The sequence below is a fragment of the Macrotis lagotis genome, chromosome 6 (genome assembly GCF_037893015.1).
Source record: "Macrotis lagotis isolate mMagLag1 chromosome 6, bilby.v1.9.chrom.fasta, whole genome shotgun sequence".
NCBI lineage: Eukaryota > Metazoa > Chordata > Mammalia > Peramelemorphia > Peramelidae > Macrotis > Macrotis lagotis.
The window spans coordinates 170,164,053-170,177,405 of record NC_133663.1 but is presented as its reverse complement, the minus strand read 5'-3'; positions in this window follow the sequence as shown (position 1 = coordinate 170,177,405).

Genomic DNA, 13,353 nt, shown 5'->3' with positions numbered 1-13,353 from the left:
AATTAACACATGCTATGTGAAAATTCTAGGAAATTAGATATCACCGGACAAAGAAATGTAAAAAATGATTCCATTTATGGTTATTTGCTCTGACTATGCTGTATAAATCACAGTTAGATATCTTCTAATAAGGCAAAGGAAGAGTACACGTTAGAATTTGTTGGATTTATTTTAATGAATTGTACATCAACTTTTTTCTCCCTTTGCCCTATGCATAGATGTTCACAGCCATAGTAATTTAGTATTTGATAAACCCAAAGATTTTCCAGTTTCTGGAAGAAGTACTTATTATTTGACAAACTGCTGTGAAAACTGAAAATAGTATGGCAGAAACTAAGCATAGATTCACATCTCACAACTTCTACAAAAATAAAAAAAATGTAACAACAACACTGTGAAATGATCAACCTTGATAGAAGCAGATCCTCTCAGCAGTTCAGAGTTAGGACAACCATATTAGACTAGCTATGGACAATCCTGTCCTACCCAGAAGAAGAGAAAAACAAAACAAAACAAAACAAGATATAAAATTAAAAAACCTTCAGAAGCTCATGAACAATTTATAAAAATTTCTCTTCTGTGTCTCTTTCCCTTAATCCTAACTCCTCATAACAAAAATTACTAATCTGTAAACATGCTTATCTCAAATATGTATGTGCAATGTTAACCTGTTTGCCAATGAGGACAAGGGTGAGGGAAAGGAAGGTGGAAGGAAATTTTGCAATTTAAAAATACACATCTGCATGTGGATGAAGGTTGAAAATCTTTCATAACAAATATTTCTAAAAATAAAATATCAATATAAAAAGAAAAAATAGGTAGATGATTTAGGCATAATGGGTGATTCCATAAATTAATTAGGAGAGCAAGAAATAATTTATCACTTAGATAGATGGAGAAAGGAAGAATTTATGACCAAGCAAGAGATAGAGAAGATTTTGAAATATAAAATAGATAATTTTCAATATGTTAAATTAAAAAGTTTGTCACAAAAAACCCAATGCAACTAATTTTAATTTTTATTTAGTTGATTCCTTTTTCCAATTACATGCAAAAATATTTTTCAACAATCATTGTTCTGTATGGTTTGAGTTTCACAATTTTCTCCTTCCCTCTTCCATCCCCTGACAGATCTAATATAGGTAAACATGTTTTATTAAATATATATATTTATATATTAAACATATCTCTATATTAATCCTGTTGTGAAAGAATCACAAAAAAGAAAAATAACCATGAGACAAAAATATAAACATAAAAGAAATTTTAATAATTGAAAACAGTAAGCTTTGGCATGTTTTCAGACTCCATAGTTCCTTCTCTGGCTGCAGATGGCATTTTCCATGACAATTCCTTTAGAATTATTTTTAATTACTGAACTCATGACAAGAGCAAGTCCATCATAGTCAATCATCACACAACTTTGAGATTAATATGGACAATGTTCTTAGGGTTCTTCTTACTTCACACAGCATCACTTCATGAAAGTCTTTCTTTTCTTTTTTTTTATTATAAATTCCACCACTGATTTACTCTTTTATTTACATTCCCTTTATTTTTTTATTTACACATTATTAAAATATTCCTGTTTAAGAGTAAACATAATATCTCCTCCTCCACAAAAATATAAAACCTCATGAGGAATAAAGTAAAAGAAATATAAAAAATGTATTTCAGTCTGTGTTCTGATACCATCAGCTCTATCTTAGGTGCATCACATTATCATAAGTCCATCACAGAAATTACTTACATATTTTTCCACAGTTGCTGTTGCTGTTTGTAATTCCCTCCATCCATTCCTCCCCACTACCATCTCTTATATTTTCTCTGTCCTTTCACTCTATCCCTCTTCTAAAATGTGTTGTAGGGTAGCTGAGTGGAAGAGCTGACAGAACTTGAGCTCTGGGGCTAAGAGGCCCCAAGCCCACATACCACCCCGGAGAACCAGCAACCACCCTGCCCTGTGGTCACAGACAGATGACCTAATCCCAGCACCTTGCAAAAAGTAAAAAAGAAAATGTGTTATATCTGACTATTCCCTCCTATGATCTAAACTCTCCTCTATTAGCCACATCCCCCTCCTTCCCCCATGCCCCTTCTCTCCTTTCTTCTCTAGATATCTATACCCTATTGAGTGCGTATTTTGTTTCCTCTATGAGCCATTTCTGATGAGAGTGAAGGTTCCCCTCATTCCTTTTCACCTTCCCTCATTCCATATCATTGCAAAAACTCATAGCAAAAGCTATCTTTTATATGAAATATCTTAACCTGTTCCACCCGTCCTTTCTCTTACTCCCAGTACATTTCCCTTTTACCCATTGACTCCATTTTTACAACTTATTATATCTTCAAATTCAGCTCTCTCCTGTGTTTCATCTATAAAATCTCCTTCTATCTGCTCTAAATAAGAAGGTTCATATGAGTAATATCAGTATCATTTTTCCATGCAGGAATACATGCAGTTCATCATCATTAAGAACCTCATAATTTACCCTTCGCCTTCACTCTCTGTGCTTCTGCTGAGTCCTGTACTTGAAGGTCAAACTTTCTGTTCAGTTCTGGTTGTTTCAACAAGAATGTTTGAAATTCCCCTGTTTCATTGAAAGTCAATTTTTCCCTTGGAAAAAGATGTTCAGTTTGACCAGGTAGTTGATTCTTTGTTGTATTCCAAGTTTTTTTTTCCTTCCATTCCAAGCCCTATGAGCCCTTAAAATAGATAATGCTAAGTAGATAGTGCAAGCTGTGATCCTAACTGCAGCTCCACATTATTTGAATTGTGTCTTTCTGGATGCTTGTAATATTTTCTCTTTGACTTGGGAGTTCTGGAACTTGGCTATAATATTCCTGGGGGTTGGGTATTTTTGGTATCTCTTTTTGGGGGAGATCAGTAGATTCTCTCAGTTTTTATTTTACCCTCTGCTTCTAGGATATCAGGGCAATTTTCCTGTACAAATTCTTTAAAAATGAGGTCAAGACTCTTTTCCTGACCATGACTTTCAGGTAACCCAATAATTTTTAAATTATCTTTTCTGAATCTGTTTTCCAGATAAGTTGCTTTTTCAATGAGATATTTTACATTTTCTTCTAATTTTTCATTCTTTTGGTGTTTAACTATTGTGTTCTGATTTCTCCCAAATTCATCAACTACCTTTAACTCCATTCTGCATCTGAAGGATTTGTTTTCCTCAGAGAGATTTCTTATCTCCTTTTCAATCTGACCAATTCTGCTTTTTTAAAGCATTCTTCTCCTCAATAATTTTTTTGAACTGTTCTATTCATTTGACCTAAGCTGTTATGTAGCATGTTATTTTCTTCAGCATTTTTTGGATCTCTTTGACTAAACTACTGACTTCATTTTCATATTTTTCCTGCAACTCTCTAATTTCTTTTCCCAAATTTTCTTCTATCTCCCTTACTTGATTTTCAAAATCTTTTTTGAACTCTGTCATAGCCTGAGTCCAACTTCTATATTTCTTGGAGTCTTTAGATGCAGAAATTTGGACTTTCTCATCTTCAAACTGAATATTTTGATCCTCTTTGGGATCATAGATAAAATAAATGCCAAAGGTCTAGTTCCTTTGTTTTCCTCTTTCCTTATTTCCCCAGCCTGTGTCTGGTTTTGGGATACTGCCTGAATTTTTTAGTTTTATTGGGACATCCCCACAAGGACCTCAGTGTGTGAGTCTCTGACTTATCTCCTGGTCTGTTTATGATCACAAGTGCACCCCTCTTCTGTGGGGACAGGGGGCTGGTTCCCTGCTCTATGGGGAGCCTAGACTTTGATCAGGATCTGAATGTGGTCAGAGAACCAGAGTCCTGTTCCAGGGACAGAGGACAGACCTCAAAAGTCTTCATCCACTCCCTTACCTTCAGTGGGCTGAGCACTCAGGGCACAATTGCCTGGAGGCTTCTGCTGGATGACTCTGCAGGCCTGCTTCTGTTTGCTGGATCTGGGTTGTCATGCTCACTCTGAGTGCCAACAAAGGCTTCACACTTGCTCTGGCAGAAGTTTTCCTGCTGATTTTCCAAGTTGTGCTTGGTGCTCCCTGGGGTGCAGGTCAGGAAACTGCTCCTGCTGCTGTGAGCCAGTGCTCCCAGGCACTCTGGGGCTGTTTCCAGGAGACTTGAGATTCCTTCACTCTGGTGGGGCTGCTCCTCTAACCCCATAGAACAGAGTTCTTCCACTACTTTCCATGTTACCTTGGGCTGGAGAATTGCCTCACTGGATCTTTCTGTGGGTTCTGTGGCTCAATAATTTAATTAGAGTCTTAATTTTAAGATTTTTGAAATATTTTGGAAAGAGAGAGAGAAAACCTAAGAGAGGCTCTTCTCCTGCTGCCATCTTGGGTCTGACCCCCCCCCCAATAACCCATGCAAGTCTTTCAAAGACTTTTCTAAAGTTCAGGTACTCATGATTTCTTATAGAAAAATAGTCCTTCATTGCATTCTTATACACTACAATTTGTTCAGTCATTCCACAATTGATACACATTCCCTCAATTGATAATTCTTTACCACTACTAAAAGAGCTCCTATAAATCTTTTCATACATGTGGGCTTTTTCATACTTTCTTGTCCTTGCTTTGGATTTAAACCTAGTAGTGGCATTGCTGGAGCAGAGTGTTGTTGCCCTTTGGGCAAAAACGACTTAACAACAACTATGTCAATCATAAAGTTTATAAATGTTTATTGACTGTCATTCTGAAGACACAAAGAAAAGCAATTGCAATATTGATAAAGGAAATATTTTAATAATACAGTTGTAGATACATAAAAAATTCACCAAAGTCCAATTTAAAACATGGGAGAAAGTCATGGAATGGCAAATTAAAATAGGACTGCAGCACAATTCACTAAGTAAGTACTGGCACCAAAGCTCAAAATAAGCTGAAGTTACCATAAAAAGCACAGAATAAATGGAGACTTTTGTTTGTTTTGTTTTGTTTTCAGGGAAAGGGAAAGATCAAAGAAAGGATCATAATAAGTATATTCTGAATATATACAACATATATATATATATATATATATATATATATATATATATGACTACAGAATGTGTATACATTATTTGGATGTGTGGTACATGAGTTTATTATGCATATGTATATATGAAGGTGTTTGTATTATACATATATATATGTGCAAAATGCATAAAATAAAACATAATACACTGTAGCCCCTAATCCTTCTTAATTTCAGTATTTTCCTCCTTTAAATCATTTGCTATCTTGTTTCTACCTTCTCTGAAGATATCTATTTTCATGTTGTCTTCTCAATTAAATTTAAAGCTCCATGAGAGCTATATTTTGCCCTTTATAATACTCCCAGTATAGTCCCTGGCATATAGCAGACATTCAATAAATGTTTATTGAATTAATGCATACAAGTATATAGCTATCTATATCTATATCTATATCTATATCTATATCTATATCTACATCTATATCATCTATATCTATGTCTATGTCTATATCTATATCTATATCTACATCTACATCTATATCTATCTCTATCTCTATATAGAGATAGAGATAGATATAGATATATAGCTATAGCTGTATATATGTGTATTATGTACAAATGAATGTGCTTTTATATATTTGCTTAGCCCCTCTCACTTACCTTTGAGTCATAGTAAAGAATAACTGACCTACCACACTGATGGAGAAAAGCAAATATTTCCTGGAGTTTTTGTTTTTATTTTTAATTGGAAGAAAATTCAATGTATAACTATAAACTATAAAGTGAATTTGATTCTTTCTCACATAATTTTAGAATATGTTATTAAGGAATATGATAATGAAAGAAATGGGAGAACTTGTACCAAAGAATAAGCACAATTTTATCAAGAAAGGATCTTGGTAGACAAGCCTCAATTCCTTTTTTTGACAAAGTAACTGAATTGGTATGAGAGGTATAATGAGAGGTATGTATGAGAGGGACTTATGTAAAATTCTAAAAATATTTTTTTAATCTGGATGAGATTAAGAAATGTGGATTAATTGTTACTACAATTCAAAAGATTTAGTATTGGTTGAAAGACTACACTTAAAGGTTTTGATTATTTTAGATGCACTTAGAAGTTGATCTCTGGAGCATTATCTCAAGGTACTGTGTTCAATCCTACACCATTTAATATTTTTATCAATGACTTGGAATATTTTCTTGTTAAATTTGTATACATTAAAGAAAATTCAGAGAAGATGGATAATAGTTTCATATGTATATTTGTAATGTAAATTATTTTTCACTTATATATTATAATTGCAGATCATAGAGCTCTCTTTATAATCCAAATTTTGAGTTTATGTGGTTCATTTTCAGATTAGGAAACTAAGGATCAGATAACTTGGATAAAATTGCAGTTAGTAAGGCTCTATCATAACACAGAGTTTTCTCATTCTTACTTTAATACTCATTCACTTCAATGTACTGTGTCATGTTTCTTCTAAGTATCTGTTTTCTAGGTTTTTCTTATCAGGTTTAAATAATAAGGTTTTCTTCTAGCTTTGATCAATCAAAAAGAAAATACTTTAGCACCTAAATTGTTTCAGAGATATGAAAATAAAAATGAAATAATCAATGTCCTGAAGGAACCTATCTTCTTTAGGATGGAGCAATATCTCTCTCTCTCTCTCTCTCTCTCTCTCTCTCTCTCTCTCTCTCTCTCACACACACACACACACACACACACACACACACACACACACACACACACAGACACACACAATTTAAAAAGTTAATTTTTAGAAGAGGGAAATATGACTGTTAGTGGGGATGGTAACATATCTGTCAAAAATTTAATATAGAACGAAGCAGTAAGATTTTGAAATAAGTTTGAGCTTTTAAGAAGCAGAGATAAGAAGGGAGTGTATTGCATTCCATATTAGGTGGATCACTGCAACAAAGAAATGGAGATGGGAGATAAAATGCTATCTGTGAGGAATAGGAAGAAGGCAAGTTTGACAGCATGAGACAGGAAAGGGATCAAACACCTAACCAAGAACTACATATTATCTGCAACACTCTCTAGAAAAAACTGAAGTAGAATAAATATATTGGGGGGGGGATATTTAATGGTTAAATAAAAACACAAGGAAATAAAACAAAGTCAATAGGCTGTGTAGGGTTTCACATGTATGGATTAATGAACTGTTTCTATTTGAGTTTGACATCATTGCTATAGAGTATTTGAAGGGAACTAAAAATACTTAATTGTGGTCATGGACTATGATCTGCAATGAAAAAGAAAATGCCTGAATTAATTAATTAATGAATTAATTAAACTATACATACTCAGTCTATTTTTGCTTGCAAACCCACAGAAGTAAAGACAGCATGTAGTTAACATTCATCATGCACATTATAGTTCTAAGCATCATGACATGCCAAATAAAGAACAGTTAAATATAATTAGCAAAATCGAAGATGTGGACCCATGCTCATTGTTGAGCTAATATTTCATAGTAACTTCTCTAGGAAGACTTGGTTCTCATGCCTCATTTCTGTTAAAAAAAAAACTGTTAAAAATGCTGTTAAAAATACAATTCTATTACATTGAAAGGAAGATATGATGAAGGAATGTGACCAATTCTCTGTCACCTATCATGTTCTAATAGCTCTACTTTGCTTTACTTCACAAAGCCAAATTAAAGTATGCTGCAGACGAGTTCTTCTGAATTAATGATAGCCCACTCCACAGATGCCTGCATAATTCACTTGTGGCTATTGCAAGATGGTCATCATAATTCACTTATACCATGTAACACCTAAAATTCAATATGTTGATAGGAACCAAAGTAATAAAAAAAGGAAAATGTTAATGAAAAAAATACCTGAAATCTTAGCACAACCTGAAAGGATTTCTAATAGCCAAGATCTCATTAAAAGATAGAGTCTGCATGTAGAGTCAGAGAATAATAGTGAGCTAGGCCTCACAAGCTAAGTGATTGACAGTATACCTGCAATATTCATCCACTAGAGACTTGCTCATTTATAGTTCAATGACTAAGGTTAAAGTGGCACTTTTTTTTTAGAGTATTAGAATGCATTGTTAACATTTTTCTTTCCATGATTTAGAACTGAAAAGTTCTATACAGATCCATTTATTTCTTTTTTTTCCTTTTTTTTCTTTTAGTTTTTTTTTGCAAGGCAATGGGGTTAAGTGGCTTGCCCAAGGCCACACAGCTAGGTAATTTTCAGGTGTCTGAGACCGGATTTGAACCCAGGTACTCCTGACTCCAGGGCCAGTGCTTTATCCACTGCACCACCTAGCTGCCCCTAGATCCCTTTATTTCACACTTTGTAGGAAAATTGTTGATGGTTTAGAAGCCAAAGGTACTACCCCACTGCCTTAAGAATGCTGTTGGATTTTGCAATGACTTCTTCATAAAAATATTAAAATCAAAATGAAATCGAAACAAATTGTAATTGCTCACAACGCAAGAAACTCTTCTTTTTCTAACCCCAATGTTATGATATTATTTCACCTGTGACCTTACTAAATTGGTCGCATTTCTTCATCATACCTTTCTTTCAATGTGATGGAATTGCATTTACCTTTTTAACAGCATAAGATGTGGACAGAAATGAGGCATGAGAACCAAGTCTTCCTAGAGAAATTACTATGAAATATTAACTCAGCAATGAGCCTGGATTCACATTTTTATTTTCCCAGTTATCTTTAACTACTCTTTATTTTACATATCATGAAGGTTTATCAAATAAAATATTATATGCCAGATTAATCTCCCTAAAAAATTGGTTTATCATATTTTTCTGCATTCAAAAAACTTCAGGATACTTACAATTTCTTTAGCCTAACATGCAAAAACCTCTCCATAATGTGATCCTGACCCACTTTTTTTGCTCCTCTCCAGCCAGTCTGATATATTTATCTTCTGAACCATGCTTTTTTGGAAGTTTGCAGAAATAACTCTCATATCTGTAATCCACTACCTTTTCTCTCCATATATTCGGATTTTACCCTTCCTTTCATGATTTCAAAGCCCATGTTTTACATGGTAGGGTACTATGACCTCTCCATCCTTTTGGCATTGATTACTTAACATTGTCTAAACTAATTTGGCAAAAAAAATCCCACTTTGTGCTGTGTACATAATGAATCTATGATATATACTTCTACTCCTATCATGTTATTTACATAGGATTTATTGGGAAACATGCAGAGTGATAGACCAATGCTCTGGTTCTAGAAGAAGGTTTTAATATTCTTTACAAGAAATATATAGCCATAAAATTATATTATAAAGCATCTGTCATCAAAACTGTCTGGTATTGGCTAAGAAATAGAGTGGTGGACCAGTGGAATAGACTAGGTGCATTAGCAGGAAATGATTATAGTAATCTGCTGCTTGATAAACCCAAAGAATACAGCTATTGGGATAAAAACTCTCTCTTTGATAAAAACTGTTGGGAAAATTGGAAGTTGGTATGGAAGAAACTTAGATTTGACCAACAACTGACAACCTATACCAAGATAATATCCAAATGGTTACAGGATTTAGGCAGGAAAAAACCAATACTATAAGCAAATTAGAAGATCAAGGAGTAGTTTACTTGTCAGATCTATGGAAAGGGGAGCAGTTTATGACTAAGGAAGAGATGGAGAACATCACCAAAAACCAACTAGATGATTTTGATTACATTAATTTAAAAAGCTTTTGCACAGATAAAACCACTGCAAACAAGACAAAAAGAAATGTAATAAACTGGGAAACAATCTTTACAGCTAATGATTCTAAAAAAGGACTCATTTCTAAAATATACGGAGAACTGAGTTATATTTTTAAAGCAAATTCCCCAATTGACAAATGGTCAAAGCATATGCAAAGGTAATTTACAGATGAGGTGATCAAAGCAATTCATAGCCATGTGAAAAATTGCTCTAAATCATTATTTATTTGAGAAATGCAAATTAAAGCTTCTCTGAGGTACCACTTCACATCTCTCAGACTGGCCAATATGACCAGAAAGGATAATGAACATTGTTGGAAGGGTTGTGGGAAATCTGGGATACTATTACACTGTTGGTGGAGCTGTGAACTCATCCAACCTTTCTGGAGAAAAATTTGGAACTGCACCCAAAGGGCAACAAAAATGAGCATACCCTTTGACCCAGCAATACCACTACTGAGTCTATACCTTGAAGAGATGATGAGAAATGGTAATAACATCACTTCTACAAAAATATTCATAGCAGCCCTGTTTGTGGTGGCAAAGAATTGGAAATCAAGTAAATGTCCTTTAATTGGGGAATGGCTTAGCAAACTGTGGTATATGTATGTCATGGAACACTATTCTTCTATTAGAAACCAGGAGGGATGAGAATTCAGGGAAGCCTGGAGGGATTTGCATGAACTGATGCCAAGTTAGATGAGCAGAACCAGAATAACACAGTACAATCTAACAGCAACATAGGGGAAGTGATCAACCTTGATGGACTTGCTCATTCCATCAGTGCAAGAATTGGAGACAATTTTGTGCTGTCTGCAGTGGAGAGTGACATCTGTATCCAGATAAAGAACTGTGGAGTTTGAACAAAGTTCAAGGACTATTCCCTTTAATTTAGGGGGAAAAAACCATGTATCTTATTGTCTGATATTGTTATCTCTTAGACTTTTTGTCTCTTCCTTAAGGATAAGATTTCTCTCTCATCACACTCAATTTGGATCAATGTACAACACAGAAGCAAAGTAAAGACTGACAGATTGCTTTCTGTGGGGGGGGGAGTAAGATTGGGGGAAAAATTGTATAACTCAAATAATATCTTTAATTAAAAATATAAACCCATGTGGCACACTGAATGTCTCCTGAATTGGTCTCATCACACATATTTGGTAAATAATAAAATATCTAGGAGTTCAAATGAATGAATATACCCATATAGGCTATTTATCTTTAACATTGCATTCCCTCACCTTCCCACATCTTCTAAGATCTCATAGTATAGTTTAGAATTTGGTTTTCTTGGGAGTATACAAGAAAATCTATCAGTTATACATTTAAGTTCTTAAGTTCATAGCTAAGCTATGAAATTTTAATATTTCAAATCCTTTTATATTCTTTTCTAATGTCTGGATAAATGACATTTATTGTATTAGAATAAAAAGGAGAAAAACCTTCACCATTTTTGACTACTGATGTGATAGCCTTGCCAATTTTACTTAATGAAGAGATAATGAGATAAAGCATAATAGCCTTTTTGAAAGAATAGACATAGGAAGTTTTCAATAATGTAACATTTCAATTGTATTCTGTTCAAACAATTTTTATCTTTTGTGATGCCCAAAATATGTATTTCAAAGTCTATTTTCTTTTATTTTGCAAACAAAAAAAGGTTTGTAAAATATTTCAGAATCCTGTATTTTTATCTTATGATTTCCTTTGCTACAGAACACAACAAAATAATATTTTTATATCTTGGAAAATATAATTTAATTCTTGCATAGCAAATATGAAACTTTGGTATATTTTAATATACTTTAGCAAGTATTGCCTGTCTTCCTTTTGAATATCCTCTGCATCTTTCCATATCCATGTTCCATAGCTTTAATGAATCGCTTCATTAAAGCCACTGGGCAGTGACTTTGACTACTCAACAAAGAAGAGGAAAACATTTTTTTAATCATCTATTATGTGCCAAGTTCTGTTTTACATACTTGACATATAGTATAACTTCCCAGGGAGGGAGAAAGTGATATTTTACAATTAAAGAAATTGAGAAAGACAGAGTTTAAGTGACTTGCCTAGAGTAATATAGTAAGTTTTTTGAGGCTGAATTTCAGCCTCAAATTGACTCTAGACCCTTTGAAGTCTATCCACTTTGCTACCATCTACACCTATAGATAAGACAGTTTAAAGAATACTATTCATCCCAGTTGATAAATGGTCAAAAGATATGAACAGACAGTTTTCAAATGAAGAAATTAAAGCTATATATAAGAATATGAAAAAATGCTCAAAATCATTACTGATTAGAAAAATGCAATAGGTATCATCTCACACCTATTAGATTGACCAAGATAAGAAAAAGGGAAAATGATCAATGTTAGAGAAGGTATGGGAGGACTGGGACATTGTTGCATTGCTGGTGTAGTTGGGAAAAGATGCAACCTTTCTGGAGAGCAATATGGAACGATGCCCAAAGAGCAATAAAATTGCTCATAAGCTTTGAGCCCACAATTCCAGTTCTAGGTCTATGTCCGTAAGAATTCGTTTTAATTTTTTCAGTGATGAAACCAATTTAAAATTGTTTTCATTATAAAGATTTTATTCAGAAGAAATTATTTTTAAAAGGAAAAGTCCTACATGTTCCAAAATATTCATAGCAGCTCTTTTTGTAGTGGCAAAGAATTGAAAATTGAGGGGATGCCCATCAATTGGGGAATGGCTAAACAAATTACTGAATACTATTGTTCTATAAGAAATCCTAAATTGTCAGACTCTAGAGAAGCATGGAATGACTTATGGGATCTGATGCAGAGCTCAGAGAGTAGAGCAAAGAGAACAATGTAAACATCAACAACAACACTGTGAATTGAATAATCTTGATGGAAGCAGCTCCTTTTAGTAGTCCAGAGAGCTAGGACAAATTGTATTAGACTGACTATGGTCTATATATTATACCCATCCAGTAGAAGCAAAACAAAAGAGACAAAAAAACAAGTTTTCAGAAACTGCTGAACACTTTGTATGGATAGGCTAGGTGGCACAGTGGATAGAGCACCAGCCCTGGAGTCAGGATTACCTGAGTTCAAATCTAGCCTCAGACACTTAATAATTACCTAGTTGTGTGGCCTTGGGTAAGCCACTTAACCACATTGGCTTGTAAAAAAATACTTCTTATATATTTCTTTCCCTTAATGCTAATTCCTCATACTGAAAATTACTGATCTGTAAATATGTTCAACAAAATAAGTATGTATAATGCTAACTGACTATTCACCACTGAGGGGAGGGGGATGGGAAGGGAAGGTAGACAGAAATTGTGTAACTTAAAAATATATATGTGCATATGGATGAAAATAAATAAATGAATTTAATAAAAATAATATTTTATGTGTTCAATACTCCCACAAATATTTAGCCTCAATCTAAATTCAGAAGTAACAAGGTAAGGAGAAAAATATTGTCTTCATAGGCCCTTCCTTCTTTCTAAGTATTGAAGAAATGGGGTCAATGGAAAATGGAAGAGGCAGAGAATGATTTTGTCAACAATATCCTCTATTATTGTGGCAAATATATATATATATATATATATATATAAATATATATATATATATATCCCAAAATGGTTTATATTGTTTGTTATCAATAACCAGAAGGGCTGAA